The following is an 8,770-nucleotide window of genomic DNA, read 5'->3' as shown; positions in this document are numbered from 1 at the left end:
AACAAATTCATCAGATGACAGTCTGATAACATATTTATTGTATAGCATATTTTTGTTCGAAAAATGTGCATATTTCAGGTATAAATCATATTTTACATTTCAGCTACAATCAAAAAGTGCACGGAAATCAGCCATAATATTTACAGACACCAACGTCAAATAGCTAATTACTCATCATAAAACATTTCCGAAAAATATATAGTTTGCAGCAATTGAAAGATAGGCAACTTGTGATTCCCAACAATATTTCCGATTTATTAAATGTTTTACAGCGCAAAAAAAATGTATCGCTATATTAGCGTAGCTACAATAGACAGAAATAATTGGGCGCCCACGGCCAGTTCACATGCACGACAGATATATGAAATAACATCATAAAATGGGTCTTACTTTTGCTGATCTTTCATCAGAATGTTGAAGAACGTGTCCTCTGTCCAGATGAGTCGTTGTTTCGATTCAGAATGGCAAATGTCCCTCTTCAGTTAGCATTGGCACTAGCCGAGTGGCACAATTCTCTCCAACGTAATCAAAGTCAGAGGACGGAACACGGCAAAACTCCCGAAAAAATGTCAATAATCTGATTAAACTATATTGAAAAAACATACATTACGATGATATGGTCACATGTATCAAAACAAATTCGAGCCGGAGATGTTAGCCGTTCGTTACGAAGGCAAAACAGAAGTCAATCCCACTTCCTTCAGAGTACCGGAAGTGGACGGTCAAGTCAAAGATATAGGTTTTTTTCCACCACAGAACAAGATGAGCACAAAAATTTCTTCTCTGACATCCTCTTTACACCAATAGGAAGGCGTATAGAGTGTCAGCAGACTCCTAAGTGTCAAGACCATGTATAGGCATCAAGTTGAAAAAAGCATTGATTTCTGACATTTCACTTCCTGGTCAGGAAAAGTGCTGCAGAAGGACTTSTGTTTCACTCAGAGAAATAATTCCAACTGTTTTAGAAACTAGAAAGTGTTTTCTATCCAAAAAGAATAATAATATTCATATTGTACGAGCAAGATTTGAGTAGGAGGCCGTTTGAAATGGGCACGATTTCACTGGCTACTCAACACTTTGCCTTGCAGCCATAAGAAGTTTTTAATCATGATTTTGAAGATTCAAATGCTTTATATTATATTCCTATAAAAGCGTTAGTTGATGACCTAAGGAGAATCTTAAGGGAAAATTCTCTAAAGATCTGGGAACGTTTGTTGTTAGCTGGGTAGCAGCTACCATTACTAGGGCATGCTGTAGCTAGCACTGTGTTGGGCAAACGGAACCGCATGTGGGCAGTTCGACTTCGGGTAGGTATTCTCCCATGACCGTAGAGCCGTGAGCATAACAGTTGGTTTAACACAAACGAGTAAATTTAGGTTGGAACCAAATGAGAGAAGAGCTAGCAATAGTATGGGGTTGCAGATAGTAATTCTGGTGTAGCTAGCTTGCTTGTAGCTAGTTAGCCAGGTTAGCTTAAGCCTTGTTGCGGGATCCTCTATGCACACTCACAGGGCCATAAACACACACACACTCCAGCAGGTATATTTCACTGGTCACCCCCAAAGCCAATTCCTCATTTGGCTGCCTTTCCTTCCAGTTCCTTGCTGCCAATGACTGGAACGAATTGCAAAAATCACTGAAGCTGGAGACTCATATCTCCATCACTAACTTTAAGCATCAGCAGTCAGAGCAGCTCACAGATCATTGCACCTGTACAAAGCCCATCTGTAAATAACCCATCCAACTACCTCATCCCCATATTATTATAATGTTTTGTTACTTTGCACCCCAGTATCTCTACTTGCACATTAATCGTCTGCACATCTATCACTCCAGTGTTTAAATGCTAAATTGTAATTACTTCGCCACTACGGCCTATTTATTGCCTTACCTCCCTAATCTTACCTCATTTGCACACACTGTATATAGATGTTTTTTCTATTATGTTATTGACTACGTTTGTTTATTCCATGTGTAACTCTGTGTTGCTGTTTGTGTCGCACTGCTTTGCTTTATCTTGACCAGGTCACAGTTGTAAATGAGAACTTGTTCTCAACTGGCCTACCTGGTTAAATAAAGGTGAAAAAAAAAGAACTCACTCCATCATAATATGCTCACTCACACATAATATGCACCTATATTTATACTGACTCTACACACAAGCACACCCACTTACATACAAGCTGCGGCTACACTGTGTATCTTATATCCTGTTGCCTAGTCACCTTACCCCTGTACATATCTACCTCCATCACTCCAGTATCTCTGCACATTGTACATATGGTATTGGAACTGACCCTGTATATAGTATGTGTACTTACTCACTTATTGTGATCTGCAGAGAAGAATGGGAAAAACTCCCCAAATACAGCTGTGCCATGCTTGTAGTGTCATTCCCAAGAAGACTCGAGGCTGTAATCCTTATAAAAGGTGTTTCAGCAAAACAAATCAAACAAAAAATGATTTCACCTTTATTTAACCAGGTAGGCCATTTGAGAACAAGTTAAAAGAAAGTACTGAGTAAAGGGTCTGAATAGTAAAATAAAAATGTATAAAAAACAGATTTTTCTTTGTCATTATGAGGTATTGTATGGAGATTGATAAGGGGAAGAAACATTTAATCCATTTTAGAATAAGGCTGTAACGTAACAAAATGTGGAAAAAGCAAAGGGGTCTGAATACTTTCCGAATGCACTGTATATTGGCCAAAACAGTATCGTTGATGATACATTATTCATGAAGTATGGTCACATTTCATTTGCTCTGTTAAACCTACTCTGTGACTATCAAAGCTAAGCAGGGCTGGTATCAGTTAAAACCCTGGATGGGAGACCAAACGGTAGCTGTAGATAGATCAATTTTCTAGTAAGAAGTGCTTCCCAGACTATGTTTTTTTTCTGATAGTGGATGTAACGTTGAAGATCTGACATTGTTTCTAAGTTTCAAATTCAACAGATTTTATAGAAGGTTTGTCTATGTTGAAAATTGGTCACCATGATGAGATAATCATGTTGTAGAAATTTCACCCTCAAAACAACAGTTTACTTTGATGACTTTTTCAAATCCAGTTGATTTTAAACATAGATTCCATGTCACAATATGTTGACAAATTACGTTGAAACAACATTGATTCACCAAGTTTGTGCCCAGTGGAATAGTTCTTTCAACAATGTTGGTTATTCATCTTGTTGACATTTATCCAAGGGCCACTTCATTTGCATTACACACCCTCACTGCAGAAACATTTCTCCATGAAATCATGTGATTTGTAGTTAGAGAAAACGATTCCTGTAAGCGCCCCCTGCTATAAGCAGGAAACAAGTCGGAAGAGTGTGACTCCCCATAATATGTTGTACCTCGTTTTTCAACTTCAGGGAACAGTACTTTTAGTTATAACGTTACATTTCCATTCATCAACAGAGATCTTGACTGATACAGTAGACAGCGTTTCAGAACAGAAAGAGCAAACAGTTACCACAATGGCAGTCAGACATGTTTTCATGTTTTTTAAATTTTTCACGCTTATGAAGAAGTAAAGAAATTGATTCCTCTCACAACTCGACAGTAACTAATCTGCTCAGAGTAGCATAACTTGAGCTATGATCAAAGGTGTAGATTGATGATATCTGCTGGAGTTTTCACAGAGAAACAGATCTGACTTCATATTTCGGTTATCTCTGATTCATTCTCAATCTTTTTCCTTGCTTCAACAAATTTGCCTATTGAAAAAACAGTTACCCTAATCCCTAGACACAATGTTTTTGGTAAAATAGTACATTGTCAAATGTTTTCCCCTTTTATTAAATCATGTGACTTCTTGGAAACACTGGGTACCAGAATAATAAAAGCATTATGACTCAACAGAAATCCCCCTTAATGGATAGACCTTTTCACACAGCCTCACCACTTTTTGTTTCACAATCTCTCTGGATAGAGTCCAGGCAACTAGGTTTGTTTCAATCTGGTCATGTTTTAATATATATAGGTTAAGGCTGATGCCATGCACAAATTCAAGGCCCCCAGTACCAGAGGCATTATTGAACCTCCCCATGTTAGATTGTAGGGAGGTGGTTATTTTCTTTGAATGCTTCATTTGATGGTTGGTATGCTACTTTATCAGTTTGGACCAGTTCAAGATTATATTGTGATTTCATTGCAGTCACAGTGGGGACATACTACTTTCTGTATTTACTTTGTATGTCAGATATTGTATAATTTTCAATCTCCAGCTAGCGCATAACATTCTGAGAGCCATATGTTTTTTAGAGATTAATGAGAGCGTGGCTGTACTATGTTTATTTTGCATACAACTTTCCCTCGACGTTCTGGAAATGGTCCAGGATAGTTGCTGGGCTTTGGAATTTTCGCTGCACATTCGAACTGTGCTCCCGAGACTGCTGGATACGTCTCTTAGCCGTGGTATATATGTTGTGAACCGTTTTATCCTGTTGATAAACTTTTGTTAATCTACTCTTCTAAGTTTTACTAAGTATTTTTTCTGTGAAAATCAATCAAACCACATAATCCTCTCATTCTATTGTGTCTGTCAAATCTTAGTTCTCCCTCTTTGCCAAGAGAGATCAATTATTTTATTGAGTAAGCCGACTTACTTCCAATGTTAGTGAGTTTTTAGTGAGTCTGTTTGCTCTCAACATGCAGGTGGTTCTCTTTAAATGCTACAAACTATATTAGAGACATCTGAACTTATTTATATAGTATTTTAATATAACATCTTGAGTTGTTATATTATTAAACTGAAATATACTGATCTAGTTAGTAGTTTAGTAGTTTAAAAATGCTTTCACCACCTTGAATGTCACTGTCAAAACACACACATTAAAAGACTAGAATGAACCTACAATTATAATCAGGAAATGGGATTGCACCCCTCGCCATCATGGTCACATGGTGAGTAGTCTGTCTGACAACATTTTGAAGAAAATGAGTGAACAAGGTAAGTCGTGCCAATACAGAATATACATGTAAAAAATGAATGTAATATTTTTCTTGGGATGTACACCTGTCAAATGGATAGCTTAGTTAACTTCTTATGGCTGCAAGGCAAAGTGTTGAGTAGCCAGTGAAATCGTGCCCATTTCAAACGGCCTCCTACTCAAATCTTGCTCGTACAATATGAATATTATTATTCTTTTTGGATAGAAAACACTTTCTAGTTTCTAAAASAGTTGGAATTATTTCTCTGAGTGAAACAGAAGTCCTTCTGCAGCACTTTTCCTGACCAGGAAGTGAAATGTCAGAAATCGATGCTCTTTTCAACTTGATGCCTATACATGGTCTTGACACTTAGGAGTCTGCTGACAGTCTATACGCCTTCCTATTGGTGTAAAGAGGATGTCAGAGAATGAAAATGTTTTGTGCTCAGCGTTGTGTCGTAAATGGTGGAAAAAACACCTATTTCTTTTGACGTCACCGCGTCCCACTTCTCTGGTACCTCTGTAAGGAAGTAGGGAATTTGGGAAAAAAGAACGTTTTCTTTCGTTACGTCACTTGGTACTCTATAGATATGGGATTACTTCGTTTCATTGTAAAGATCGTGCTAAACATCTCCGGCTCGAATTTTTGGGATACATGTACCATATCATCGTAATGTATGTTTTTTCAATATAGTTTAATCAGATTATTGAAAAACTTTATTTGGAGTGTGCCGGTGTTCGCTCCTCTGACTTGTTTACGTTGGAGAAATTTATGCCACTCGGACTAGTGCCAATGCTACATGAAGAGGAAATTTGCCATTCTGAATCGAAACAACGACTCATCTGGACAAGAGACACCTTCGTCTCAACATTCACATAGATACCCTAACCCTAACATTGACACCCCAACCCCACATGATACCCCAACCCCACATTGATACCCCAACCCAACATGAATACCCAACCCACACATGTAACGCCCCTATATCCTACCACCACATGATACTACCCACATGATCGACCCACATGAACCCCGACCCCACATGATACCCCAAACCCCCCACATGATACCCGAACCCTTCCCACATCGATACCGCCTAACCCCACATGATACCTCCGACCCCACAGATACCCTGACCCCACATGATACCCTGACACCCCACACGATACCCCTAACACCGCACATGATACACCGAACCCTACATCATATACACCGTAACCCACATGTCATGCTATACCTAACCCCACATGATACCCAAACCCCACATGTATCCCTAACACCACCATATTTACCCACGATACCCCACAATGATACCCCCAACCCACCATGACTACCCTAAACCCCACATGATACCCTAACCCCCACATGATACCCCATACCCCCCACATGAACCCTGACCCCACATGTGATTAACCCGACCCCACTATGATACCCTGACCCCACACTGATAGCCCACAACCACCCACATGATACCCCAAACCCCACATGATCCCCAACCCCACATGATACCCTAACCCCACATGATACCCTTAACCCCACATGATACCCTAACCCCACATGATACCCAAACCCCACAGTGATACCCCAACCCCACTATGCATTACACCAAACCCCACATTGATACCCCAACCCCCACATGATACTCCTAACCCCACATTGATACCCTATACCCCACATGATACCTTAACCCCACAATGATACCCTAACCCCACATGATTACCCAAACCCCCACATGATACCCCAACCCCACGATGAACCCTAAACCCCACATTGATACCCCACCCACATGATACCCCAAACCCCACATGTACCTCAACCCCACATAACCCTAGACCCTCACATGATACCCTAACCCCACATGATACTCCTAAACCCCATCACGATGATAGCCCTAACCCCACATGATACCCCAACCCCACAATGTACCCTGACCCCACATATAGCCCGACCCCACATGATACCTCTGATCCCTACTATGATAACCCTAACCACCACATTGATACCCTGTACCCCACATGATACCCTGACCCCACATGATACCCTAACCCCACATGATACCCCAACCCCACATGGTACCCTGACCCCACATGATACCCTGACCCCACAAAAATGAAACAAAATACAACACACTGAAGCTTTACATGAAATAGAATGTAATTATGATAATTACTCACTCTTCAAATAATATTATTATCAACTCCACAACGTGGTTCTGAGAACTGATATTCAGCTAGCAAGAAGCTAACTTCCTCATGTCAATGTGAAAGTATCAACAAGCTAATATTACCATCTGGCATAAATATTACAAAAACTATTATACACTGCAGATGGTGCTAAATATGATATATTCCGGTACGGAGTAAGATAAAAAAATAAATAAAGTAATGTTGGACCCACGATGGATTTCAACAGCTCTCCAGTGTAAATGCTTGCTCTCACTCTTACACACTGCTCATGCACAATCCAATGAACACATTATTTATGGAGTCTCTTAAAGGCACAGTGCCATCTAGTGGATATTTAAGCAAAAAGGCCTGAGGGGTGTGGTATATGGCCAATATACCAAGGCTAAGGTCTGTTCTTAAGCACAACGCAACGAGGAGTGCATGGATACAGCCCTTAGCCGTGGTATATTGGCCATATACCACAAACCCCAGAGGTGCCTTATTGCTATTATAAACTAGTTATCAACGTAATTAGAGCAGTAAAAATACATGTTTTGTCATACCCTTGGCATACGGTCTGATTTACCACACCTGTCAGCCAGTCAGCGTTCAGGGCTTGAACCACAGTTTATAAAAATGAATACAGCTATGTGCTTTTACCACATGGCTACAGTTACTTCTGATGGGTTACATTATAGAGCTTTGTACAGTTGAAAGAGCAGTTTGAACAGTTAAACTCTAATGCTACTCTCCATACGTTTTCTCCCTGTAGGTTTGTGTTCAACAGTTAATAGAGGGGGAAATTCGACTTACATTCACACGTTAGCAAATGTATTTGTTTTTTTCAATTATAAACATTTCCTTAAACAGAACTAACTTTCTGAAAACAAATTGTCTTGTCTCAATCCTGTCTCCCCATTGAATTGTATTCCTTCCTCATTTTAGAAAGAAAATATTTTGACGAACTGTCATAGGATCATATAGCATGATCTTTGGAAAAGTGGAAACCTAGTCAGTTGCACAACTGAATGCCGACTCTGGGCTTCGAATCAGCGACCTTTCGGTTGCTGACCCAACTCTCTTATCCTCCGTTTACCAACCACCCTATCGTATCTCTTTATTATAATTTATGGTCTACTGTTTATTTTATTCAACCTGGAGGACAAGAGGTGACAACGTTGCACTGGTGTAAATATCTAATCAGGTACATAGTGTTTGCAAGAAGTCACATTTAGCAGAGGCCAACAGTGACCTGCAGTTGGACTTGGCTATTTTGAAATTTCAACCGAAGACAAGAAGCACTTCGGTTGTTTCCTTATATGATGACTTAGTGTTCTTTTACATAATGGGAAGTTAGTAGATATGTGGTAAACAATGTTAACAAGTACTCCGACATAAGCACATCATTTAATGTAAGACATAAGCTTTATAAAAATGGCTTTCTTTGTCATCAATAAAGGGAATAATGTCACGCCCTGACCTTGGAGATCTTTTTTATGTCTCTATTTTGGTTGGTCAGGGCGTGAGTTTGGGTGGGCATTCTATGTCTGGTGTTCTATGTTGTTCTATGTTTTGTATTTCTATGTGTTTGGCCTGGTATGTTTCCCAATCAGAGGCAGCTGTCTATCGTTGTCTCTGATTGAGAACCATACTTAGGTAGCCTGTTCCCA

This window comes from Salvelinus sp. IW2-2015, unplaced genomic scaffold (assembly GCF_002910315.2).
Source record: "Salvelinus sp. IW2-2015 unplaced genomic scaffold, ASM291031v2 Un_scaffold1914, whole genome shotgun sequence".
In the NCBI taxonomy this organism is placed as follows: Eukaryota; Metazoa; Chordata; class Actinopteri; order Salmoniformes; family Salmonidae; genus Salvelinus; species Salvelinus sp. IW2-2015.
The sequence above is the reverse complement of the archived record's forward strand: the minus strand, read 5'-3'. Positions refer to the sequence as shown.